Source organism: Podarcis cretensis, assembly GCF_951804945.1.
Source record: "Podarcis cretensis genome assembly, chromosome: 2".
Taxonomy (NCBI): Eukaryota; Metazoa; Chordata; class Lepidosauria; order Squamata; family Lacertidae; genus Podarcis; species Podarcis cretensis.
The window spans coordinates 26,938,959-26,966,379 of record NC_137171.1 but is presented as its reverse complement, the minus strand read 5'-3'; the positions used below and the strand labels follow the sequence as shown (position 1 = coordinate 26,966,379).

Genomic DNA, 27,421 nt, shown 5'->3' with positions numbered 1-27,421 from the left:
GTGAGAGAGAACATGTAGAAACCTCTGGCTTCTGCTTAGGTGGACTGTAGCATATGATACAAAGGCAAGGGTACGAGTATTTTAAATAAATAAATGGCCAGAATACAAGTGTGGCAAGCCATTTACAGTTGCAGAAATTGTGAACCCATTCTACTGAGCATAACTGTCGACGTTTCCCTTTTTTTAAAGGGAAATTCCCATAATCCGAATAGGATTCCTCGCAAGAAAAGGGAAAAGTTGACAGCTATGCCACTGAGTCTTAAAAAGTTGGATCTTCTGAGCTCTGGGGAAAAACAAAAACATTCAAAAGGTGACTGAGGGGGGAGGTGAGGGAAATGTTTTGTTCATGAAGTCATACCCCATAAAAGGTGAGTGAGCAAAGTGTGGCTGTTTTGCAGTAAATCTCTTGTGTAAAAGCAGCCATAATCTTTGGTATGTTGCATTCATTGCTTCTAGGCCTCGCTGAGTAGATAAGATGGGAGATGAGAGAACAGCTGGAGGCCTGGTAGTTATTGGCACATAAATGTTTTATAATGCTGCCTTGTTCCTGTTTCTTGTTTGTAGAAAACTGTAATTTCTTCCCCTTTACCTTTTAGCAATGAAGGAACAACCCCTTCCCTTCTCATCTACGTGGCTGGGGAGTAAAGCAATTTCTCACCTTTTATAAAGTCTTCCTATAATGGCAATGCCACAGAGTGCTTAACAAATAAAAATCTTGGGTACTCCAGAGACATGCAAAATCCTTTCACATAAAAGAACTCCAGTGTTTAGGGGAAGCCAACAGTATTAGCAGCCAGAGAAAACATGGGGCCCTTGGTGGTTGGACTAGATGACTCTCTGGGTCCCTTCCAGCAGTATAATTCCCTGATTAATGAAAAGGTAAGAGGATTTACTTAAAGGTTATCAGGATTCACACAAAAACCCATTCAAACAGTGGGAAAGCTATAGGAAGTATGGCTCCCTACACTAACAGGAGGTATGGATGATGTGATTCTTCCTATTTGACTATTGTATCATGGATACAATAATGGATGGGCAAGAACACACAATAAGTGTGCTGTGCTTAGAAGCAATCCCAAGAATTGTGGGTTTCAAAATAATTGCCAGACACCCTTTTGTTTGCTTTATATCTATCTGTCTGTCTGTCTGTCTGTCGATCGATCGATCGATCAATCGATCTATATCATCTATCATCTATCATCATCTACCTGTTTGCCTCACAATTCATTTTCCAGTTATCTTGATGGCAACTAACCTTTGAGGTGGAAATCTCTTGTGGACTAGAGGTCTCTATCTTACAGGAAACTGGTTTGGCACTATTTCGTACCCTCTATTAAGGTATTAAGTGAATTCTAGCTTTAAAAACTCATACGTTCACTACCCAACTGTTCCCTTCTTAATATTGACGGATCCTAAATTATATCGGCCGTTCCTGAAGTTGATGGAACCTGTGTTCCCACAAGGCTAAGTGCTTCTTTCCTTGGCATCTACTTTGACAAGGGGTGCTGAAATCTTCAGGATTGGGATGAGGGATTTGGATCTGGCCATGGTCATGAAGGGTGGTGCTTTGAATCAAAACTGGATTCCCTCTGAGCTCTTAGGTCATTTAGCACCAGACTCTTCCAAAATAGATTTTCGACCTTGGAAGCCTTTCTGAATTGACTGTGGCAGTTCGTTCAACACCAAAGCTAACTAGGCTCTCACCACAGTAGTGTTTGTATACATTACAGCAATGGCAGTAACTATTTGTATTTGCTTCGCGGACCATTTCTTTACCTTTAATTTCTGAAATAACCTGACGTCTGAGATAAACGTGTGTATGATCCCAGAATTCTGGAGTCTCTTCCCTTGCCTCCGAGAGAGAGATCATTTTCACATTAGTTTTTCATGAATCTTTAAATTGGTGTGTGAGTTGGGATTATTCCCACATTTCAGAAAACAAGGTTCTAGCTGCATTTTCTTAAGCAGCTTATGTTAAAAAATAGAAATACACAAATTTCTGATAATCCAGCTTGTTTTTTATTTGGCTTAGGATGTGAATAATTTCCCAGGGCCCTTCCTAAAACTAATTAATGGGGAAAGAAGTGATTTACTAAAGTTTCTGTTTTGCAGTTTGCAAGAATTACGACTTGGCAAAGTGGTTTGTAATTAGTAGTGAATGAAATGTTCTCAGGATAATATTGCATTAGCGATATATATAACCTGGCATCAGGCTTAAAAAAAAAAAAATCTTCTTCAGCTCCCTTGTTTCCAGTTATTGGGTGAGGACTTTGGACATTTTGCTTATGATTAAGTAATGTCTCTGGCAATAACAACTTTGGGACTTGCTTTTATGAGGTCAGATGTTTTCGATGCTGCTTCCAAAGCTGTAGTGTAGTGAGTGTAGACCCGTGTGTGCTGTGGATAGGAGGACAGTTGCTTTTACTTAGAAGATTGCAATTGAATTCCTTTCATTTAGACATTCTCAAAACTTAGGTGCAGCTTCTAGTGAATTTTTAATTTGACTATGGCTTATCTGCTATGTTAAAGAACCTCTTAATGAGGGTGAAAGAGGAGAGCGCAAAATATGGTCTGAAGCTCAACATCAAAAAAACTAAGATCATGGCCACTGGGCCCATCACCTCTTGGCAAATGGAAGGGGAAGAAATGGGGGCAGTGAGAGATTTTACTTTCTTGGGCTCCATGATCACTGCAGATGGTGACAGCAGTCATGAAATTAAAAGACGCCTGCTTCTTGGGAGAAAACCAATGACAAACCTAGACAGCATCTTAAAAAGCAGAGACATCACCTTGCCGGCAAAGGTCCATATAGTTAAAGCTATGGTTTTCGCAGTAGTGATGTATGAAAGTGAGAGCTGGACCATAAAGAAGGCTGATCACCAAAGAATTGATACTTTTGAATTATGGTGCTGGAGGAGACTCTTGAGACTGCAAGAAGATCAAACCTATCGATTCTGAAGGAAATCAGCCCTGAGTGCTCACTGGAAGGACAGATCCTGAAGCTGAGGCTCCAATACTTTGGCCACCTCATGAGAAGAAAAGACTCCCTGGAAAAGATCCTGATGTTGGGAAAGATGGAGGGCACAAGGAGAAGGGGATGACAGAGGACGAGATGGTTGGACGGTGTTATCGAAGCTACTAGCATGAGTTTGACCAAACTGCGGGAGGCAGTGGAAGATAGTAGTGCCTGGCATGCTCTGGTCCATGGGGTCACGAAGAATTGGACACGACTAAACGACTAAACAACAACAGCTATGCTACAGACTAAAGTAAATAATATATTTCATTCTGTGATGAAAGAATGCCACAATCAAAATAGTTTATGTAGATTTGAGAAACTTGCATAGAATTAACTAATGCAGAATCTGGGTTCATTAAAAAAATTAATACCCGCCCCCGCCCATGATTGATTGAAGTTTTAAGATAGTAATTGGCATGGGAAGGATGGGAGGTGATAGGTGAATATTGTGTGGGTACAGATAGTTCGTTTGGAAAAGGAGGGGAGCGACAATGATTGGGTTGTTTCCATTTGAGATCTCAAGAAAAAGCAATGTACCATATTTTTCCTTGTATAACAAGCCCCCATGTATTTTTGGGGACTCCAAATTGAGAAAATGGGGGGAGATTGTATCCGTGTATAAGGCGACCCACAATTTTGAACACAATTTTTAAATAAAAAAACCTAGTTTTATACATGGAAAAGTATTTTTTATATAATTTAGTTTTTAGACCCTGATAACATTACATTTTCACTGAGGAAGCCCGGTCTGCATAACAGCAGCTATGTGGGGTTCTAAAAGCCTTTGATTATATAGTGTGAAGCAGAAGCAGAAGCAGAAATTGAATCTTAAAAATAGAATGGGCGTGTTTGGAGAAATGCCTGAGAGCCTTCACAAATAATATTGCAGCACGTTTTAAATGTTCTGAGTTAGAGACAAACTCAGCTAGTTGAGTCTGGTTCATAATGGAACCATCGGGAGTGTCGTTCAACATGCTTAGTCTGGATCCAAGACACTGTTCTGCCTCCGTCCTTGGCAATATTTTTCAGAATGAAAAAAATGCAGTTCTTGTAGTTCAGCCTACATTCTGATAATGGGCCAGGACAAGCAGGGCAATCTTCCATCTGGCCTGATTATTGTCTTTATATATCAGGTGGCTGCTACAGGTGTCTCTTGGGAGTTATGTGGTATGTAAATTTCTGATCCCAACGGTCCCCGGAAGTCTGCACTCTCTGCATTTTAGGAAGATCATCCTGGCAAGAGGAAGCGCGGCTTGTCCCTGGCTATCAGCCATATAAGGAGGAGTTGCAGGGAGCTTGCTTCCCTTTCTCACTGCCAGAAGTAATGCTTCCAGCAGGTCAGATAGCCTGAGTTACTGTTCCCTTTCCCTTACCCTAAAGGCAACTTCCAACCAACGTAACTAAAAACAAGCACCAGCACTTAAAAGGGTTGCCATTTGATGAAAAAGTGGACATAGGCCTAGAACAGGGGTCAGCAAACTTTTTCAGTCGGGGGCTGTTCCACTGTCCTTCAGACCTTGTGGGGGCTGGGCTATATATTTTTTTTGGGGGGGGGGGAATGAAGGAATTCCTATGCCCCACAAATAACCCAGAGATGCATTTAAAATAAAATAAAATAAAATAAAATAAAATAAAATAAAATAAAATAAAATAAAATAAAATAAAATAAAATAAAATAACACATTCTACTCATGTAAAAACACACTGATTTCTGGACCGTCCGCAGGCTGGATTTAGAAGGCGATTGGGCTGGATCTGGCCCCCGGGCCTTAGTTTGCCTACCCATGACCTAGAAGCAGCAACTCAGAGCAGCTGGATGCTACAAGGAGAAATGGACAGTAGAATGTCCCTTCGCTTACCAAATGACATGGACATTGTCCAGCAGATCAATATGTGAGGTGGAACTCTGGCTTTATGATGAAGTGTTTTATAGTTCAGTTGGTTAGAGTGTGGTGCTGACAAGGCCAAGGTGGCAAGTTCGATCCCTGTGTGAGACAGCTGCATATTCCTGCGTTGCAGGGGGTTGGACTAGACCAAGAACCCCAAAACTTGGCCCTCCAGATGTTTTGGGACTCCAGCTCCCATCATCCCTCTCCACTGGTCCTGTTAGCTAGAGATGTTGAGAACTGTAGTCCCAAAACATTTGGAGGGCCGAGTTTGGGGATGCGTGCATTAGGCGATCCTCAGGGTCCTTTCCAATCTATGATTCTATGGTTATGGCTGTGCTGGGGTGGCCAGCACTGGGATTTGTAGGTTGATGTGCCCGCAAGTATTGCTCATGCCACACTGGGGCCAGACCATGGCAATTTGCTTCTTTTCGACCCTGCTGAAGGAAGGAGTGACTGGACTCCGCATTCCTTAGTATTCAGACCCAAATCTCACTCATCCCCCCCCCATTTCTGGAAGTTGTGTGCTACTCGCCACTCAATTTTGTTTTTGTTGATCTTAAAACACCACGTTCAATGATCCAAAGAAGCTGCTCTAAGAGTCAGTTTCTCAGCTGTGGAAAATGTAGTGTTGTGTGCAGTATATGTTTTCGGTACTTGAAAAAGCTCTTAAATTTCCTCCAGGCTTTCTTTGCTTGTTATTACTGTTGGTAGTTATGCTATTTATGCTGGGTGTTTCCACATCCTTTCTGTGTAATAACTTTTCAGTTCAGGCACAGAGGTATTGGAGATCCTTTGTGTTGTGTGTGTGCACGCACACGCGTGTGCTTTTATTTTGTTGTGTTTCATCCATATGTGTGATATACTGTGTAAACTGTGTTCATAGAAAGTCTTATATAGCAGATTATGCTCAAGCACAATTGCTTTCTGTCACTTTTAATGATTTATATTTGATACCCAGGACCGAATAATATATTTCAAGTTACACTTAAGGGACTCCAGGTGTTTGAAACTTGAATTCCGGGCAAAGTGGCTCCTTAGGATCCTTCTTCCAATAATTTCAATGACAACCTTTGCTTGCTTGACTTTTTGCCATGAGCAAACTGAGTTTGTTGAATGGATTTCTCTTTCTTGAATAATAGCACTGTGTGATTGTTGTGACTCATGCTTCCCCCTGCCCTTGTCACATAAAAAAGAGCCACAGGCCCCTGTTTGTTAACAAACAAGAGCAGTGAAAGCACAACCGTCTCAATTGTTTGTTAATGGGGCATGATGGGACATGAAACAATTTATAATGCTGTTTGTATTATGCACAATAGGAGTAAGCAAGAAGAAAACAAGTTTTACTTCTGATGATTGGGTTCCCTGTTTTCTTTGTGCATCCATTTCTCTTTCTCTTGACCAGAGTGATGTAACTGCACTCTGTGAGGTAATGAAGTCAAACTTGGAAATGTCGCTTGATGAAATTGTAAGAGTAACAGCGAACTGTATTTGTGTGGATGCCAGTGCAACAGGTGGTTTTATCGTCACCCATCTGACTCTCGATTTAATTGTGATCCTTTAAAAGAATTAAATGATTGTAAAGCACTGATAGCCAGAAGATACACTTCTATATCCATGGACTACCTGACAACTTAACTTTAGTGTGAAGTTTACATCCTTTAGTCCTTTTGCAACATTGCTTTCAGATAGGAGCTTAATAGCTCACTCTTAGAGCTTCTCAAAATTAGTCTGGGACGCTCTGACCATTGGCAGCACAACTGTGCTGCCTTGCATACTGCTCTCTGAATACTTCTAAGTGAGGCGTGTACGTTGCTACATTACATTTTGAGTCCAGATTGTCCTCTCTTTTTTTTTGCTTTCATGTTGGGTGCTGGACTGCTTAAAAAGGACAAATCTAATTGTCATTATGGGATGCCTTCTTGAAAACACAATAGGTTGCTTATTCACCTTGCTTGTACTTTCACATTTCTTGGAATTTTACTCTCATCTGTGTGCTAGTGGTACCTTCCCAACAGGCTGATGATTCCCAGTTTCTGATCTGCCATGGGTTCCGGCCCAACAACAGCCCAGTTTGTCCTCTGACACAGAATGCCAGAGGTAAACATACCTTGATATCTGATGACTGCTTCTCATTTTCATTTTTTGTTTTAAAGGAATGTGTGGAAAACCTTTTCAAGTACATCTGACTGTAATGTGTGTCTATGGTAAACACATCTCCAGCTAAGCGGATCTTATAGGTACATGTGCTGGGGAACCAAGTTTCCTTACAGGTCTCTGTACCACATACCTGCCGTAGTAAGCTTGGGTCTGCTATTGCATAACATGCAGGGTGACTCTGGCTGCTTACAGTAACAAGGTTAGCAGAGACACAAGCAGGTTAAGAAATGGGTCTGAAATCTCCCAAGCAGGTCTGTGGTAGAAAAGGGAGCACATAGTTCTGTTGCTTATATTGCAGGCTTGCTGCTTACTTTTCTCTTTTGGAAATACTGTGTTTGGCTCTGTTCCTGTTTAACTTCTCTTGTGCCTCTGTAAAATGTGTGAGTTTATTGCAAATCCTGCGGGGAGAAGCTGAGTTTCAAAAAGGCAATCTACTTTCATACCGAAGCATAATCAAACAAATGAATGTGTGTATAAATATTTTGTGCAGCCTATGCAAAAATTAAAGCATTTTTAAAAAAAATGAACTTGAACTTTAGGGCAGGTTTAACTTCTCCGGATATTGAACTGAATCAAATATAAACAAAAGCACAGGAGCAGTGGGAGGGAAGCTGAACTGAAGGTCTCCTTTTCTAATGACTCACTTATGCATTTGTAAGCTTTTATTGGTTTGCAAGGAAGCCATGTTGTCAGAGGCATAAATAATCTGTATGCTCTGAAAAGGCCAGTAAGCGAAAGATGGGATTCTTAAATTTACAGCCCCCCCCAAAGCGGATAAAAGTATGGGCTAAATATTCATAAAGCTCAATGTGTTCATAGGCATTTTAAAAGGCATTTCACTTCCATTACAAGAGGCATATATTTCAGGGTTTCCCAGGTGATCCTAAGGTATAAAGTTACACAGAGTACGTGAAACCTAGCAACTGAAAACTGATTATTAAAATTCTTTGAGGTAGTTTCCATGCAGTGAGATCAGTGGCCCAGCACATGTGAACCCTCAGCCTGGGTCTTTGCCACAGAGCAGACTGGTAATATTTCATTGACCGGGGGTGTGGTGGGGCTTGCTGTGAGTCCATTGCCATGGCTACACCATTCCTTGGTGAGGTTGGGACAACATGTCGGTGCTCCACTATGCATCTCATAGAGTTGGTCCACCCCCAGAGGCAGATGGAATCTGATGGATTCCTGAATACTCTGGGGGAAGACTTTTTAAGGATGGAGAGGAAGCAGCGTTCCTAAAACTGGAAGAAAAGGCATCAGAGAAAGGAAGAGAATAGTAATGTATAAAATGAATAGGTGGACACAGAAAGTCTATGACAACTTTGAAGGAACTCCATCAATGAACAAAGACCTAATAAGTTTGGAGAATAGTCAATAACTCTTGGGAGAAAAGTGAAGATGATGGTGGGACCAATGAGTTAGCTTGTATAGGATTCACTGCTGCTTCCATTCCTGTTTTAATTTGGTCTTGCATTAAACGCAGCATGCTAGGGACTGAGTTTGATGGGATCGGAGACTCAGAGAGAGAAAAGCTTTTGGCAAGTCATGGTTGACTTTCTGCTTAAAATTCCTTGTTGCAGTTGCTTAGCAAGCCCAAGCAGCTTAAGTGTTTCAAGTGACTGAGTGGCCCACATCTACAATCAATTTGACACCGGATGTGTGCCAACCTGTAGCTAAATTGTTTAGTTTGCACAATGCCACATGCCCAGTGGGAGGTCCCCAAACTACCATACTCTTGATTGCCACAGCATTAACAGTGAAGTACATTATTATACAGCTTCTGCACTTTTAATTGAAAATTGGATTGAAGATCACTTCGTACTGCCTATTGAAGAATGAATAATGTACACCAGAAGACATAAATTGTTGAACTGTAACTCAGTTTGGCAACCTTTTCAAGAAATTTATCTAATTGAATGTAAATCTTTTGTGAGTGCCTCAGCTATGTGGAAAACTGTATTTTCACTCTTTTCAGTCTTAAGGTTTTTCTTCCTGAGCCAAAAGCTTGCTTGAGCTTTTCTGAAGCTGATTATATTCTACCAAGGGATAGTGATTTTGATTAGAAGTGAAGGGATTTGATTTTGACAACGTGGATGAAATAAAATTTGTATTTCTCCCCTTCCCAATTTGCACAATGCTTTTGTTTGTTTGTTAATCTCTTTTAAATGAAATATTAGTAGAAAAACACAGCGAACCACTAAAGTTCAGGGATCTGTATTCTGCAGCAGGGCTGTCTTACCCATAGCCGCTAGTGGTGCAGGGCACCCGGGTGCCAGGCTCTCAAGGCGCCAGGGCTGAGATTTGGAGTCTGGAGATTGGGAAGAGCCGACAGCCGCTGCTGAGCGGAGCAGAGCCCGTTGGAGTGCCGCAGCTCTTCAGCTGTGGGCGAGCAAGGCGCTGAGGCAGCTGGTTGGCTCCGCCCTCCTGCGTGCCTGGGATTGGCGGACCGTCAAGCACATACCTCTCATCAATCGTCTTGACACACAGAGAAAATAAGCTGCATTCTGTTCTTCTGCCGTTCATCATCTGGGCCCATAACCAAAAATGTCGGGAGCTCCATTCGACGGAGCCTTTGAAATCGCCTCCAACGATTAATTGACCTGAGCCTTTGATAAGGCTCCAGGCACATTCTCCCAGTAGAGCATCAAAACAGTATGCGGAAGTGATGAGACCGTATGGCTACATTTTAAAGAAGTTTTATTTCTAAACTACGCAGAACAGAAAAGACATCCTCTCTCTATGGAAGCAGAGAGCAACTGAACAAAGGAACAAAGGAAACAGGAAACCACTAACGTCACATTCCGTCTCCCTTTCTCATGAGACTCCAATAGTATGGAATGTAAACAAAGTCCTGTGACTCCACGCAGCTGCACAGTGAGAAACAGAAACTAACAGCTTACACAAGGTGCCTGGCTTCACTCAGTTGCCGCCGCTGCCTCAGGCACGGCTGTTGTTGCCCTGGGCTCTGCTTGCCCACCTCCCCCAGCGTCGCATATGTTTAAGACGGCCCTGCTCTCCAGCCCCTCACAACATCATCACTGCACAAATATGTCCAAGGTGATGTTGGTATTGGGTTCTGTGCCATTTCTTCTTGGTATAAGAGGTACCCTATTCAACACCCTTGCTAGCTGCCCTGCTGGATATATTATTAGGAGCTGGAGCTAGGCCCCCCAGGACCCTAACAGCTAACTTTGCATTCCAGAGGGTTATTTGAAAAGCAACAAGAGCCCTTGGCAAGCATGCTGCTTGGAAAATAAAGGTTGAGCAGCAAGGTTTAATTGCTCATATTCTTTGCCAAGTTGTTCCCTCCTTGAATCAATGTGTTCTTGATCACGCCAATGCCCTACCTGAAGTGTCATTTATCACAAGTGATTACCGGTCCTTTTGCTCTCTTGATGAAATGCTTGATGGCAATCTAGACTTCAGTGTCTGGAAGACTAACCTTGGACAGAGCTAAATTTGAGCATTAGAAGCTGCTTGAAGATTTGACACCAGCTTTTCTTAGAGGCTCTGGGACTTAATGAGTTCTTTTCCTCCTGGTCATTACTGTTGTTGCTGCCTATATACAGGACTGTGTGCATTTGATTCAGCGACTGCACTAAACCATAGCATTTCTAGCTCTTGAAGTTATTAATATAGTGTTTAAAGAGTATACATAACATCTCAGGTGCTTGGGGAGGTGAGTGGTTCTTAATGATTCAGGATTTCCAGTCATCTGCTGGGGCTTCAGTGCTGGGCTTGGCTCCTTGTTCTTCAGCTTGGTCTGCTGTAGCAGCATAAACGATGCAAAAAAGGGAAAATATATAAGTGCACTGTTTTTCAGCATCGTCTGAGACGAGTGAGGCTGCTCAGGTCCTAGACTGCTGCTTGGGTGCAGTGGTGGTCTGGTAAACTGCGGCTGAATCTTAACCCACTATGTGGGTAGGTTGCTCCCAGAGCCAGGAATTTTTCTCAGCCCTACCTGGAGATGCCAGGGATGAAATATAGGACCTTCTACTTGCAATATTCTAGTTTAGCAGATAGTGCCAAACCCAAAAATATAGGCTACCGGCAAAGTGGATGCCTACAAAATCCACTTACATTTTAAAGATTAATATAACGCAACTTCAGCTGTGCAGAATCTATACAGTAAAGGCCATGTTGGTGTTGCATTTTCTGTGACCCTAGGTATGAATCGGCAGGGACAGCTGTCCCACCAGTGGAGGATGGAAGCACAAATGCTTATGTACTGCAAATAGTGTTCTTAAGTTCAAAACAGTTTGTTGAGGACCTCAGCCAGATCTCAAGGATAGTGTTGGATGTGATCCCTGTTGGCCTGAAAAGATTTGTTGATCTAGAGAAGCACTTTGATTGTCTTTTGAAAAATGTGTGAATAGGAGCCAGTATCTCCAGGTGCTTTTCTCAGCTTTGTTTTTCACTTGTTGGAAGACGTGCCTCTTCCTTCTTTTCAAGGCTTAAAAATCCTTTTATGAGCATCAGGCGTTGAAATAAAATGAAAGATAGAAAAAATAAATGTTTCAGATATTGCTCGTTTGTTACCTTGTCTTGGATTTTGTGGCTTTGGTTAAATCTCAAAGTACACAGAACAGTAAAACCATGCTAGATTAAATTATGTATCGATTGCAACCTTTGTCTCTCGTTGGCAAAACGAGTCATTGGACAACTTGGTTGGTTAATTGTGTGAGATGGAGCCTCTTGAATATGTTGGGAGCTTTATAAGAATTTGTGATTCATAGTGCTAAACTTGGGAACAAAGTGTATTTTAAAAAAAGAACCATATGCCAGGGATTTGGAAATTAAGCACTGTTCCAGAGAAGAAAACTGGGCAGGTTGCAAAAATGGAAAAAAACAATTGACATATATTAATTAGATGGGTTTGGGGAAGTGAAGGAGATGTATCGTTCAGTAGAGTTTACAGAAGATTGACCAACAATTGTAACTTACTGCCATAAAAGAGAGAGAGAGAAAGAACTTACTGAACTTGTTGCTTGATATATGTGTAATGTTTTGCATGTCATCTTCAAGTTTTGAATCAGTACCAATATGATTCTGCCTGGACCTGAAGATAATCTCTGAGTTCCTACTCAGGGTTGCCCTGCCAAGAGAGGCTTGGAGGGTGGCAACAAGGAGAATTTGGGCGCTTGGCTCCCCTGCCTGTGGAATGTTCTTCATAGCCAGGCCTGCTTGGCATTGATACAGACATCTTTTCAATATTCTATTAAAATTTTTGTACATGTAAAACTTGACCATAAGTTGCCTAGAAGCTGCTGGTGTCAGGTGTATAAAAAGGAATCGGTTAATTAAAAAACCTTACACCCTGCTTTTTCACATGCGTCTCAAAGCAGCTTACAAAATGGGCATGGACATATTTACAGTGGTACCTCAGGTTAAGTACTTAATTTGTTCCGGAGGTCTGTTCTTAACCTGAAACTGTTCTTAACCACTTTAGTTAATGGGGCCTCCTGCTGCTGCCGCGCCACTGGAGCACGATTTCTGATCTCATCCTGAAGCAAAGTTCTTAACCCGAGGTACTATTTCTGGGTTAGCGGAGTCTGTAACCTGAAACGTATGTAACACAAGGTACCACTGTATCCTGCTTCATCTAACATCCTCACTGGATTATTTATTTTAAAAGAACAACAGTGGTGTTTAGCTTTCTTTACAAAGCGATTTGCATGAAGGGAAAACAAGAGTTACTTAAAAGTAAAGCAGTATCATTCATAGCTGGCTTTCTTTACCGCAATCCCTTTTCTGAGGATGGACAGATAGATTTATTATAATCCTTTGTCCTGTGGTAAAAAGCATTAGTTTAGCAGTGTTGGTTTGTGTAGCAAGAGGCATCTCTGGCTTGGCTCAGCTTTATCCATTGATTTCTTCCCATTGTAGGCTGTATATGATTAATTTATCTCATGCCTGGAGATGTTCACTCAGAAAGTAGACCTTCTATTGCAGATCTTGTTCAATACATTGCTTTTCCCCTCAGTACACTTTCTCAATGAGTTATTCATATTATTTTCCAGTCTCTAAACGATTACTGCCTTTCTGCCTTTTAATAAGCATGAAATGAGAAAGCCTCTGGGACCTATCGAGTTATGACTTATTATTGCTTCCAAGTGTTAGCCACTTGGAAGTATTATGAACGTTGCAGATTGGGGTGGGTGGGTTGGGAATCAGAGAAGCTACATTTATGGCCTGTGCTTTTTCCCATTAGTGCTTGCTCATATATTTTATAGTGTGTTATGACAATGGAGTTTATTCCTTTCTATTTTCTCCTAGGAAAAAGTAAAAAGTGATTTTGATTCTTTATGCCTAGTAATAACAAATAGCAGAGATGCAGATAGCGGAGAGCTCCATGAAAGTTTTATTTTAATTACACCAGCTGGAGGTCTGTCGTCTCGCTTTTGTGTTTGAGAGCATTTGTAAGTTTCTGTTTCCAAAGTTGTTTAGTGGAAGGTCTATGCAGACAACCAACTTCTTCTGAGATTACCGTACCATGGTTCTCAGTTATTGGGGATTGCAAGGCTTATCAAAGCTCCCCTTAGAGGGCTACGCATAACTTTCCCATGTGCCTAGAACTTCTGGTCTTCAAACTCAGAACTTAGAAATAGGCCTTTGTCCAGTTGAAAAATTGGGTGGATTGTTCCTTCTTGCTGCTTTTGTCCAATTCTGCAAATTAAAGGGCAAGAAAGTCTACTGTAGATATTGCAGACTGTTCGAATTTCCTGTGTTGTCTCCTTTCCCCTTTCTTCCAGAGGTTACTTGGGGAAGGGCTATAGGTCACTGATAGAACATCTGTCATGCATGCAGAAGGTCCCGACTTCAACATCTGGCATTTATTGGTAGGGTTGTGTTGTGAATGCCAGTGTGGTTGCTCGAGAGCGAACAGGCAAGACTCCCCCTGGTCTTTTCAAGGCTTTATTATCTGTCCCAAACATTCACAATGCAGATCGTCTCAATTCCATGTCTGCTCAGTCGCTAGCAGAATCTGGGAGTGGGTGGTCCTTAAACCTTCCCCAGCAGAGCAGTCTTTTGACCCCCATCCTATGCCTCCCCTCTCTGTGCGTAAGCCTAGAGGGCGTGGGCAAAGGGGGACCTGCCTCCCCCCCGTTTTGCTCAGGTTCGGTGTTGCGGCTCTCCCTTGCATCTTCCGAGCCCTGCATCCCTTCCCCACTGGAGGCGTGGCTTTCCTCCTCCCCGGAGGGCGTGCTGCTTCTCACGATCTTCGGCAGCTCCCTGTAACCCAACTGCCCTTCCACCTCCTGCCTCTGAGCTGATGGCAGTTCCCTGACAGGTTGGGAAACATTCCTGCCTGAAACTTTGGGGAACCACTGCCAATCCATGTAGATGATATTGAGCTAGATGGATCAGTGGTCTGACTCAATATAAGACAGCTTCCTATGTATGTACTATTCTTTGGTAAAGAGGGCATGTTCTATATTTTGGGATTGAACATCTGATTAGGATTAGACAAGGCTGACTACTCTACTGGGAAGGAGCTCAGAACCTCCTTCTTAGGAAGTGCTTGGAGAAATCTTTTTTCCCTTCCTGGGTTTCTCAAGGGTGAGATGGGGAGATGTTTTTTAGCAGGCTCCCTTCCCCAAACGATCCCTTCCCTCTTGGGGTTTTTGGCTAAGGGGGAGACAGCAGAGGAGTCTTTGTCAGCAACAACTAGGCAACCAACTGTGGACCCATTCTCATAGAGACTTAAAGACTAGAAGAAAGCTCTACCAGCTGTTATGTAAGCACTGGCACAGGACAGTATGAGGGTTTGCCAGTGTTCTACAGAACGTATAAGCAGAAGCAGGAATCCAGAGACACAAGGATATGGTGCAATTCAAAGCAAAACAGATGCCTAGGAGGCATCCCTACAATGGATCAAAGATGGCTCCTTGCGACTGAGATTACACTGTCAGCACGACCAATAATGGCAGAAAATCATGCAATCTGTTGTGCAGGGAGGAGCTAGTGAAAGCCACATCTTCAGCTGACCCAACTAAATCTAACTGTGACAAAAGTTCTCACATACTTTCTATTTTTGCTCTCCCGCTTAGACTAGATTCTTTCTCCATTCCCTGTGCTTGTAAAAGTTGACTGATGACTTCATGGTAGCCCTTTAGTTATTATAATGTTTTAGCTGCTGCCTACACAATGTGATACCTGCGTCAAAAGTCTCTGTAAGCAGCAAGATGAAAGCCATGTTTTCCTATTTTTCTAAAATACCTAACTAGCCAGCTTGAATATCCCGTTAGTCTCTTGGCCTTTCCTCTACATGCGCAGCACTTCCTCTCTGGTCCCTTGCAAATTCTGCCAACTCTGCAAGGCCTTCTATAATTTAGTGCAAATTCTGACTTGTCAGCATCTGTCCCAGCAATGATTTGCATATTCCACCAGTGTCTGTATTTCTGCTAATTGCAAGCATAAGCATAAACTTCACACAGATTCAGAGCAAATGAGCTTTTCTCATCTCAGGCCACCTTGACTAGGTCTGCCTCTGGATCATGTGCTGGGCCATGAGAAACAGAAGGTGTGTGTGTGTGTGTGTGTGTGAGAGAGAGAGAGAGAGAGAGAGAGAGAATGACTATGGTCTACTGGGAAAGGTGGGTAATAAGACAAAGGAGATAAGATAGGTTTTTTGGGGGGGCAGGGGGCAGAAATGTACGTGTGTCAGTCTTGATCTTAAGCCCACCAATTCTTCTCTTTTCTCATGCCATTTTTTAAAACAATGGAGGGGAGAAATCTGTCAGGCCGCTACTATTCTGTTGTGTTTTGCACCTGGTTATTGCAGAAGTGGGAATCAGTTGGGGATACTATTCATGTTCATATATTTAGTTCAGAATAATACTTGTTTTTGTGTGGTAGTAGCCTTGAAAAATGATCTCATCTCTTCCATTCACATTGATGGCCTTTTGTACAGTGACTACAGTGACTTAGCGCTTCAGCCTCTCCTTCCCTCCTCCATCACATACACGGAGGAGAGCCCTTTGTCACCTTAGTAACCAAAGAAAACATCACTCACGCTGATCTTTGACATCATTATGGAGCCATGAAAAAGGTAGTTCTGGAGTAGAAAGTTTTAACATGAGTTCTCTTGATGGAAGCAACAGTAAAAGTGATAGAAAAGGACCCCCCCCCTCAATTTCTCATTGAAAACGCTCTTATTGATTTTGTTTATTTAACTTGAAAAGATTTGTTCCACCCTTCATGCATAAATACATATGGCCCTTGAACCGGAAGAATAAGATACCTCTTGGCACCTCCAGCTACATTGTTCTGTACGTTCTAGATCAGGTTTCCTCAAACTCGGCCCTCCAGATGTTTTTGGCCTTCAACTCCCATGATCCTTAGCTAGCAGGACCAGTGGTCAGGGATGATGGGAATTGTAGTCTCAAGAACATCTGGAGGGCTGAGTTTGAGAAAGCCTGTTCTAGATGATACAAGCTCAGTTTGGATAGCTCAGTCAGTTAAAGCATGGTGTTGATGACACCAAGGTTGCAGGTTTGATCCCCGTATGGGACGGCTGCATGTTCCTGCATTGCAGGGGAGTTGGACTAGATGATCCTTAGGGTCTCTTCCAGCTCTATGATTCTATGAAAATTTCCATTACCTTTTCAATTTTGCTTGATTCCTGGGGGCTCGTTGGGTGTCTTTTCTTGTTTTGGCAAAGACCTTTTAGACAGCGTTAACATTAATCAGGGCATTTTAATACTGTCTTCTGTTTCATTGAATTCAGTTAGGGAACATGTAGAGACACGTCTGTGGGAGGAAGAAAATTGCTTGGCTAATTAAAAAAACAAGAGCACCGCTCTGACAGATTGGTCTGAGAGATGTGGCACTTCACACAGCTTTGTAGCTTGCTCTACTTCCTTGTTCTTCGTTAAGTAAGCTTGTAAGTGCCCATTTAAAACAATAAGTCCCAAGTATATCACTGGACAGGAAGGAAGGAAGGGAGCAAGGAGGGAAGGAAGAGTTCAGGCAGATGCATCTGGGTCAATCTAAATCAGGCAAGATCAATAACTTATAATAAGTGATTGTTTCAAATATCTTGCCTTACTCATATGTTGTGGTTTGTGGTGTTAAGGTTAAGTGCAGCTGTCACAAGTAGGGTTGACTAATGTCCTCTCTTCTAATGGAGGAACGTAATTTCAAAAGCCCATATCTCAGAACATAAGAATTGGCTTGCTGGTTTGATGATTGATTTATGGATTCATTCAGTTTTATATTCTACTCCATTGTAAGGCTCAGAGCAGCTTGTATAGATCATTCATATTTCATGCTTAGAACAAAGAAAATTGTGTTTTTCTAAACTGCAGCCTGATGGCAGAGACTCTGGTAGCAGCTAAGAACTGGGGATGATGATGATGATTTACTAAATGGGAAAAGGGGAAAACAAATCAAAACCATCACCTGACATTCACAATTCAATAAGCATCCATACACCCATCTTAATTTATGCATGTAGATCAATATAGGCCAACCAAATGTCCAAATACGTATCCAAACTAAGTTGGTGCTTAGAGAAAGTACATTGAAATGTAGGAAGGACATGAAGGTCTTTTAGACCATTGGATGATAGATGGTGAACATTGATCCTTCCAGACTCAAAATATAAGTCTCCTAGTGACCATAAGGGCTCCTAAAGTCCATTTTTATTGTCCTGCTGTTCATCCCAAGGATAGAATTTTAAAGTATGCAAACACCTGCAAATATCAAGGATCTTGCTAATGCAAGATGAACACCAACAGCAGCTTCAGACCAGAAAGGAAAGGTCACTTGACAAGCCCACATCATATGCCTAAATGAAGCATTTCCAGCTTCGCATTATCAGCATCCGGATGAGTTAGAGAATGCCTTCGTGAAAAGATACTGTATTTTGCAAAAAGGGATGGCTTCTCTCCCCCCTCCCCCCACACTCTTTGTTGTAGACACAGTGAGTACTCTGAATGAAAAACTGGGTGAGAATTATTGTGGTATCTGCATGATCTTGACCCAAACTACTAATGCGCCACACATCTTGGCTGAGGTCATTTTTTAAAATAACTTGGCACTAAGTTTCATGAGGTATCCATACCATGCTGTTTTGGGGGAATGCAGATACTTTAAAAAAAACACTGGGGCCTACAGTGGTGCCTCGCAAGACGAAAATAATCCGTTCCGTGAGTCTCTTCGTCTAGCGGTTTCTTCGTCTTGCAAAGCATCCCTATTAGCGGCTTAGCCAATTAGCGCTATTAGCAGCTTAGCGGCTTAGCAGCTAAGCGGCTATTAGCGGCTTAGCGGCGTAGAAAAAGGGGAAAAAAGGGAAAAAAACTCGCAAGACTTGCAAGACATTTTCGTCTTGCGAAGCAAGCCCATAGGGAAATTCATCTTGCGAAGCGCCTCAAAAAACGGAAAACCCTTTCGTCTAGCGGGTTTTTCGTCTTGCGAGGCATTCATCTTGCGGGGCACCACTGTAATTTGATTAGGAGTCGAATGTCTGGCATCTGGTGGGCAGGGCTTTTGTGTTGTGTTCTTGCCTCAAGAAGTTCTTTTGGTTTCTCTCAGGCAGTCTGTTATTACAGTGGTTCTCAAACTTAATCCGTTCCGGGAGTCCGTTCGACTCCCGATTCGAAAACCAAGGCGCGGCTTCCGATTGGCTGCAGGAGCTTCCTGCACTCAAGCAGAAGCTGCGTCTGACATTCAGCTTCCAAAAAATGTTCGCAAACTGAAACACTTACTTCCGGGTTTGTGGCGTTCAGGAGCCAATTTGTTCGACAACTAAGCCATTTGGGAACCAAGGTACCACTGTATTGCATTGCAATTTCCTTTATTCTTGAAGCTTGGTTTGACATGTACACAAGCCTCTTACTTTGCTGAAAGAAAAGAAACTCTGCTGAAGAATGGTGGAATATCCTAAACTTGGGTGAGTGATGGGACCCGTCTGGTGGGAGGATTGTTGTTGTTTTTAATCGCTGCCCCCCCCCCACAACAAATACCTGGTCCATTCTCCTTGGCTATAGAAAGAAAAACAAAACTTCACAATCTTGGGATAGCTAAGGAGAAGTGATGAGCCACGGAAAAGTGAAAGCAACTTTTTGCCATTCGGCCTCTCCTGTTGTTTTCAAATGTGGAGGAAAAGCAGGCGGTGGTGATCTTTGAGAAACCTGTTCCAATAAGCAATGGTAGAGGTTCCTTAATGTGGCTTTGCGGAGGCAATTGAAACTCTATTAGGGAGAGATGCCAGGTCTCCAAACCTGGCGGGGGCCCAAATCTGCAAGCTGGAGTTACATGAGATACCGAGAGCCCTATCCATGGATCACCATTAGCGCTGATATAACCTTCGATTTATTTTGGCAAGCAGTAATTTAAAGTCCCGAAATTGCAAGAGACTTCTTGAAAGCAACCTGAAATAGGTGATTTCAGCACAGAAGCCCCTGAAATAGATTGCACGGGTTAGGCGCTGGGTTATGGTGTAGAATATTAGAATGCCCTCCCTTTGAAATACAGTGCTATCGCTGTTTCCTTCCCTTTCTCGCAGCAGAGTAATTGTTCATAATGAGCTCATTATACTGATGATGAGAACTTATTTTAATCTTACTGCTGGGTTCTATTCTGCCTGAAGTGGTACCAAATGGAAAGGAATTGATTAGAATTTGCCCTCAATAAAGGTCAATTGAGACTGATTTAGTTGTGCACCTTGCATCTCCCCCCCTTGCCACTATGTCCGTGGGAATCTAAGAACCATCAACGGTCTATCTAATTCAGCGTCCTGTTTCCAATGGTGGTCAGCCACTGCCTTTGGAAAACCTAGAAAGCCAAATATAAAGACTGCAGTCTTTCCCAGTTGTTGTTTCCCAGCAACTAATATTCAGATATCATATGCTTGTCAGTCCTATAATTTACATGGAGGAGGCTGACTGCCTCTATGCACCAATTAACAGATGAGGAGCTGCTGTGATTAGGCATAGCTTATTAATATATCATGATCTAGTTGAGGTTCCTGCATTGCGGGGGTTTGGAATAGAGGACCCTTGGGGTCTCTTTCTCCTCTACAGCTCTGATTCTATGGTGTAAAATGACATCAGGACCTTGTCAAATAAGAAGAATGTCTTTACTGAAACATTAAAAAAGAAATGAGACTATCCCAAGCTTTCCATGCTCAGTTTTTGAAACCCTTCCTTTGCAGCAGACTTGTCCCACCCCCATCCTTTGCTTTGCAACATAAATACCCATTGCCAGTCTTAAAACCTATCCTCTCCTCTGAATTTCCTCCTTAGTCTTTGCGTTTGTGCTTCTCACTTGGCAGCCTCTCATGTGCTTAAACTTCTATCTCAGAGGGGCAGCATGTGAGTCTGCTGTGGTCTCTTAACAGTTCTACAACGTTAAGGGATGCGGGTGGCACTGTGGGTTAAACCACAGAGCCTAGGACTTGCTGATCAGAAGGTCGGCGGTTCGAATCCCCGCGACGGGGTGAGCTCCCATTGCTCGGTCCCAACTCTTGCCAACCTAGCAGTTCGAAAGCACGTCAGAGTGCAAGTAGATAAATAGGTACCACTCTGGCAGGAAGGTAAACGGCGTTTCTGTGTGCTGCTCTGGTTCGTTAGAAGCGGCTTAGTCATGCTGGCCACATGACCCGGAAGCTGTACGCCGGCTCCCTCGGCCAATAAAGCGAGATGCGCACTGCAACCCCAGAGTTGGTCACGACTGGACCTAATGGTCAGGGGTCCCTTTACCCTTACCTTTAAGCTTTCACAGATCATGACCCAATAAATCTGCTAGCCTTTAAGGTGCCACAGGAATGTTTCTTATTTTCATCCATCTATGTTGCCCCCAAATCGTAAACTTCTCCATCCCATATAGGTCATTGTGTTTTCAGTCTGCTTCCGATGACTATTTCTGCCCAGCGTAGTAAGTTGTGTCCTTTTGCACCTCAGGCTCTTCTGAACTTTATTTTAGGATTTATTTATTCTAGAAACGTTATGTGTTGCTTCAAAGGTGTAGCTCAAGAAGAATACTTGAGTGGCGTATCCAGTTCTCCTGTCATTTGGGTTTCTGCCTCCACACTGATCCAGGAAGGTATGACATCTCAGAGAGTAGCAAATCAGAATGACATCTGGGAGCCCTGGAGAACAAGAATTCACTGTGAGAATCTCATTTTATTTGCTGCACTGGCTCCCAGTCTGTTTAAGGGTTCAATTTCAGGTGCTTGTTTTAACATAAAAAGCCCTAATTGGCTTGGGACCTGAGTAACTGAAATATTGCCCTCTCCCATATAAACTACCTGAATCTTGAGATGTTCCTTAGAGCCTTGCAAGTGAAGTGAGGTGGATGACTTCTACAGTGGTACCTCGGGTTATAGACGCTTCAGGTTACAGACTCCCCTAACCCAGATATAGTACCTCGGGTTAAGAACTTTGTTTCAGGATGAGAACAGAAATCGTGCTCTGGCGGTGCGGTGGCAGCGGGAGGCCCCATTAGCTAAAGTGGTACCTCAGGTTAAGAATAGTTTCAGGTTAAGAACAGGCCTCCAGAACGAATTAAGTTCTTAACCCGAGGTACCACTGTAATGAGAAGGCCTTCTGTGTGGTGGCACCCCACTATGGAATAGCCTCCCCTGACAGGCTCACCTGGTGGTGCCTTTGTGTTTTCTTCAGAACCAGGTGAGGGCCCTTTTATTCAACAAATAACTTGTGCTTGAATTGTGATTTATTGTTTGCTTTACCTACCCCCATTTGCAGGAAAGGAACATCTTTTTATGCTTCACTTTTTTTGTCTATGTTGTTGTATTCATGTTTGTTTTTGTGGGCTGCCCAAGGAATGCATGTTGTGGGGAAGTCATACAAATCTAGCAAATAAAATACAATTAAAGTATGTGGGTGAGATACAGTTCTTAATCATTGGACAGTTCTCAGTGCCGTAAACAAAATAAGCTACCTTTCTTTTTTCTGTCTCTAAAAAAGAAAAAAAAAAGCCTTGATTATCTGAGGTTATTCTTACAATCGGATTTTGTGCTTAGGTGTTGAAAACCTTTGGGATAAATTATTCCAGTTGCCTCTATTTTGTTGTTGGAAGCCCACATATTTGGATGCTGTCATGGCTGAGAAAACTCGGATATAACTCGGAGATCTGCAAGATTTCCACTCCAGAGATGCATCAGCGGAGATCGATGATGGCATTTTATTACCCAGAAAGTCTGGGAAGCATAATCTCTTTTGACTAGGGGACTATTTCAGCTGGTGCTTTTGCAGTATGCTTGAGACAGATTGAAATAACTTCTGTCGAATATTTTCATCTATTCTGTCTCATAACTTTGACTTACTTCAGCAGTATTTGGAATAACCACCCAATCTAGCCATTTTAGACTTTTGGTTTAGTAGCACACTTGTGTTTCTCTAAAAAAAGAGAGCCAGTATTGCATGTGAAAGGGATCTAGGGGTCTTAGTAGATCACCAGCTTAACATGAGTCAACGGTGTGATGCAGCCACAATAAAAAAAGCTAATGCTATTCTAGGCTGCATCAATGGAAGTATACTATCCAGATCAAGGGAAGTAATGGTACCACGCTATTCTGCCTTGATCAGACAGCTCCTGGGATATTGTGTTCAGTTCTGGACGCCACAATTTAAGAAGGATATTGACAAACTGGAACATGTACAGAAGAGGGCAACTAATATGACAAAGGGTCTGGAAACCAGGCCTTAGGAGGAATGGCTGAGGGAGTTGGGTATGTTTAGCCTGAAAAAGAGGAGAGGAGACATGATAGCCATCTTCAAATATCTAAACGGTTGCTACATGGAAGATGGAGCAAGCTTGTTTTCTTCTGTTCTGGAGGTAGGACCCAAACCAATGGCTTGAAGTTGCAGGAAAGGATATTCTGATAAAACACCAGGAAGAACTTTCTCATGTAAGAACTGTTAGACAGTGGATCAGACTCTCTAGGACCGTGGTGGACTCTCTTTCCTTGGAGGCTTTTAAGCAGAGGTTGGATGTCCATCTGCCATGGATGCCTTAGTTGAGATTCCTGCATTGCAGGGCCCTTCCAACTCACCAATTCACTGATGCTATGAAAAGAAACACTGTTCAAGGCTTAATTATAATTCTTTAAAGTAGATTGACGGCACAACTGAACATGTCAGTTCAAATTTCTCTTCTGGAGTCACCATCTTGTCCATGTAGCTGCTGATCTGTGGAAACAAGTGTTATTGTTTTCCACATAAAACTCACTGAGATACCATAAAAAAAATACATCGACCAAGGAAGAGAGCCACACTCTTTTGAAGTAATCGGGACAGCATTGCAGGAATGATACCATTGAATAAAAGTGATCTTCCATGCATCACCACGTCTTCCAGATTTATGTATTGGCAGTGTTACATGACGTAGTAGGATCTCAACATGAGGAGGCAGCCTCTTTTCCCACCTAACCCTCACCCTTCTTTTCTTACCTAGAAAGAACGTCCTCATGCATGAGAAGTGTGGGTGGCAGTGGTTGACAAGAGGAACAAAAATAGTCACTGATTATATTGTGTAAAAACAGTGCAAAAGTAATGGTCTTTCGAAAATTGGGCTATTCTAAAATCTCTGCAGGTCTTTATTTTGCAGGGGGAAGGGAATCAGAAAAACCAAACTTGGGAGAAGATGACTTCACCAGCCCTGGCCTTTCAAGGCTTCTTAAAGCTCCTGTAAGCCATTCCCTTCCCCTTGTAAATCTCTGATCTCTCTTTCCTTCTCTGCCGACGTCTTGTCTAATGGATATTGTTACTCAACTTGGAAAGGGGGCTGTGTTGCTTCTGCATTCCAAATAATGCCTCTAGCACTCTATTGGGGTGATATAAGTGCTATATATTATTGATGCTAGAAACTACCAGACATGTGAAATGGGAATATGCTACTTTCTGCTATGCTCGTCTAGAGAATTGACAACTTGCCTCTCGCCTGAATTACTTTCAAACTTGTTAAGCATGATTTGGGGCTGCAAAGCGGATGGCAAGAGGCAACAAGGGAGCTATACACTTACGTTTTGTTTTAGCAGCACACCTTAGACACTGATTTTAGTATTATGGGAAGTCCTTCAAAGAACTAGAAGTCTTTTGGACGACTAGAGGGGAGTTCCTTCCCTTTTCACTTCTGTGGGGAAGATGAGAAAACATTCGGTTTAGAAACCTTTGCATCTGTGGAATAGATGGTCTGTGGAATATTATTTTGCTGGCTGAAATTGTGGAGACAGAATCTCATTTGAAATATGTCTTAGAGGCTTGGACTATGATTCTCATAAGGATGATCTCTAGGGCCGAATTCAGAATCTGTGGGAAGAGGGAGCATAAAGGTTTGTGCGAAGGGTGTACACTTGGCATAACAAGGGCCCCGTTCCCGCACTACAGAAGCAAAGGAGAGATAAGTGAAATGGAATTGGAAAGTTAAAATGAAGGCAAAGTTGATTTCCCCACTCAGCCTTTTATGTTATGATTTTTTACTTTAGTTCTCTGGTCTGAATTTGTTACTAAGTGAGGATGCTGGTGCCATCTTGCTCTTCCCAATTATTCTTTTTGACATGTGAACAGACAACCCTGTTTTAATGGTTATGACCCTTCTGTTTTAACAAAATCTCGATGGCAGTTGGTGGGTAAATGTACCCAAGCTGAATGCACCCAACCAAGTGTACGCATATCTTTAAAATAAATTATTTACTGGGAAATGTGCCCGTAATTTTGTTTCTTCGATGCTGAATAATTGTAGATTGGATTTATGATTCTATTTTGGAAAGATATATTATTGCTAATAAAAGTAAAATCTGTTGGTATGAGCATGGCTGCTTTGGGCAGGAGATGCAGCATTTTTAAATAGCACCAGCAAACACACGAGGAGCTGTTGCGGAGACCGTCATAAACCATCTCGCTGCCCACACAGAGTTGGAGTGATTGAATGCCTGCCCCCTCTGCAAACATTGTACTCCAGGCATTTCCAAAAACCCCAGTTGTTCCCATTAAATCCACATATTCAAGTAAACCATTGGCACATGAGAAAAATCCTGGAAAGTGAAGGTTGTGTGTAATTGTCATGTGCACATTCCTCCAGGTAAGTAAGATGGTTTAGACAACCATCATGTGTGAATATTGCACCAGTACAATTTGCTGACTGCCGTTACACATTTGGAAGCCATGTTGTGTGAATGCGACCCTCCCGATCCCTTAGTGACCACTTCAGAATGGTGACCAGTAAGCATGCAAACCAGGGGTGGTTCTACTATGAAACGAATGAAGCTGTTCAGATCCTTTGAGGCATAGCTTTGCTTTTGAAGTATGGCTGTGCTCTTTGGGTTCCAGCCGTATCATGGTAAAGGGTATCCATCCCAGAGTGCCTAATAAGCAAAGCTCAGAGTGCCTAATAAGCCCAGAGTGCCTAATAAGCAAAGTAGATAAAAGTAGCCATACTAATTAAAGCCGACTAACACAACCATAGTAAAAGTACAGTAAGAATAGGAGCCATCAGTTCAACCGAGTAATGTTTTCCTCGTGATCCGAAAAACCTGGACAAATTAAAAAAACCCTTAAGCTTCCTGTTCAACATCTGTCACTTGGAAGGGAGTTCCACAGATGAGCTACTGCTAGTAAGAATGACCTTTCTAGTGACTCCACCCTCCTAGCATATGTTAAGGGTCTGCAGGAGAGCAGAATCTCTCCTGTGGATCCTAAAGCACGGTTTGGTTGGTAACAGGGGAGGTCTTCCCCAAGTCATTTAAAGCTTTATATGCTAACAGCCAGATCTATTGGCCAAACCTATCCAGTCTGAGGTTTAAATTTGGAGGTGACTTTCCTAGCAGGGGTACAAGTGGTCAGCAATTGCATTGCCTCTCCAGCTAGTATTAGATTTTCGTCAAAAAGTAACCCGTTTGAACTTGTTCCACGCTTTTTCCCTTTCGTGATCTGTGTCAGAGTTGAAAAATATGGATCAGTGTAAACATGACGAATGAAGCTGCTTAAAATGTGACGACTGCATATTTTTTTATTGAGGAAATATTGTTTTTCTTTCTAGCCCCATATAACGGTGTGCTCTTATTATTAGCAAGCTTTGCTGCAGTAATAACACTAAAAATGCAAGCAGCATCTGTTAGCATCAGCACAGCCATTTTATGAGGGCAGGAGGGATTGTATATGCACCCTGGTGGTGACACAACATGAAACAAGCTTGCTGGGACCACCTTGTGCCATATAAAGCATCTGCACCCAGCTGCGGAGATATTTTCTCTCAAAGACTATTGTTTTCCAAGCATTCGCAAATGTACCAACTCCCTGTGGTTATTTCTGCTAACTCTAATTAGCCAGATAAGCCAATTTAATGTGAGTAACTTTATTCTCCCCTTTTGTAATGCCTGTTTTAGCCCACTGACACATCCTAATTTTAGGCTCTACATAGGGAGTGGCGTCTGAATGATTCAGAGCTATCGCAGCTGGATTAAATGGAATGCCATGCTGGAGGTCATAGAGTCTTTCAGATTTGCCGAAGTTCCCTGTGCTTCTCTCTCAGTCAGGTCAGGATTTCTCCCTTTTGCCAGTAAGCAACTGGATATAGGCTTGCATCTCTTTATTACTTCTAAGGTAAAGGTAAAGGTACCCCTGCCCGTACGGGCCAGTCTTGACAGACTCTGGGGTTGTGCGCCCATCTCACTTAAGAGGCCAGGGGCCAGCGCTGTCCGGAGACACTTCCGGGTCACGTGGCCAGCGTGACAAAGCTGCATCTGGCGAGCCAGAGCCGCACACGAAAACGCCGTTTACCTTCCCGCTGGTAAGCGGTCCCTATTTATCTACTTGCACCCGGAGGTGCTTTCAAACTGCTAGGTTGGCAGGCGCTGGGACCGAGCAGCGGGAGCGCACCCCGCCGCAGGGATTCGAACCGCCGACCTTTCGATCGGCAAGCCCTAGGCGCTGAGGCTTTAACCCACAGCGCCACCTGCGTCCCTTATTACTTCTATTTCTGTACTAATCAGATCAGGTTGGGGTTCAGTGCAAAAAGCCTGGACCTCTGTATAGGTTACACCAGAAGCCACAGAGGGGAAGATTTAAGTGTCACCTTACTTTGAATGTAATGTTAAAAGTGTGCGTGTACCGTACTTTTCTGTGTATAAGACTAGATTTTTTTTTACTCTAAAATAATGTTTAAAAATGGGGGTTGTCTTATACATGGATAATCATCTCCTCCATTTTCTTAAATCTGAGTCCCCCAAAATAGGGGGCGTCTTATACACGAAAAAATATGGTATATTGTAAGTGTATTCTTCATTTTTGCAAGAGTTGGATGCAAAAATACCTGAGAAAGAGAGAGCGAGATCAGAAAAAGCAGCAGCAGGTCATGCCCCTTAGTCCACCTCATCGTCCACAGGCGATGG

At 42.7% G+C, this 27,421-nt stretch overlaps 1 protein-coding gene across 4 annotated transcripts in view; it reads left to right on the top strand.

The window, feature by feature from the left end:
- The window catches only part of SLC39A11 (solute carrier family 39 member 11), a 279,587-nt gene that overhangs the window by 52,993 nt on the left and 199,173 nt on the right, over positions 1-27,421 (top strand). The gene's annotated exons all lie outside the window — the stretch shown is intronic.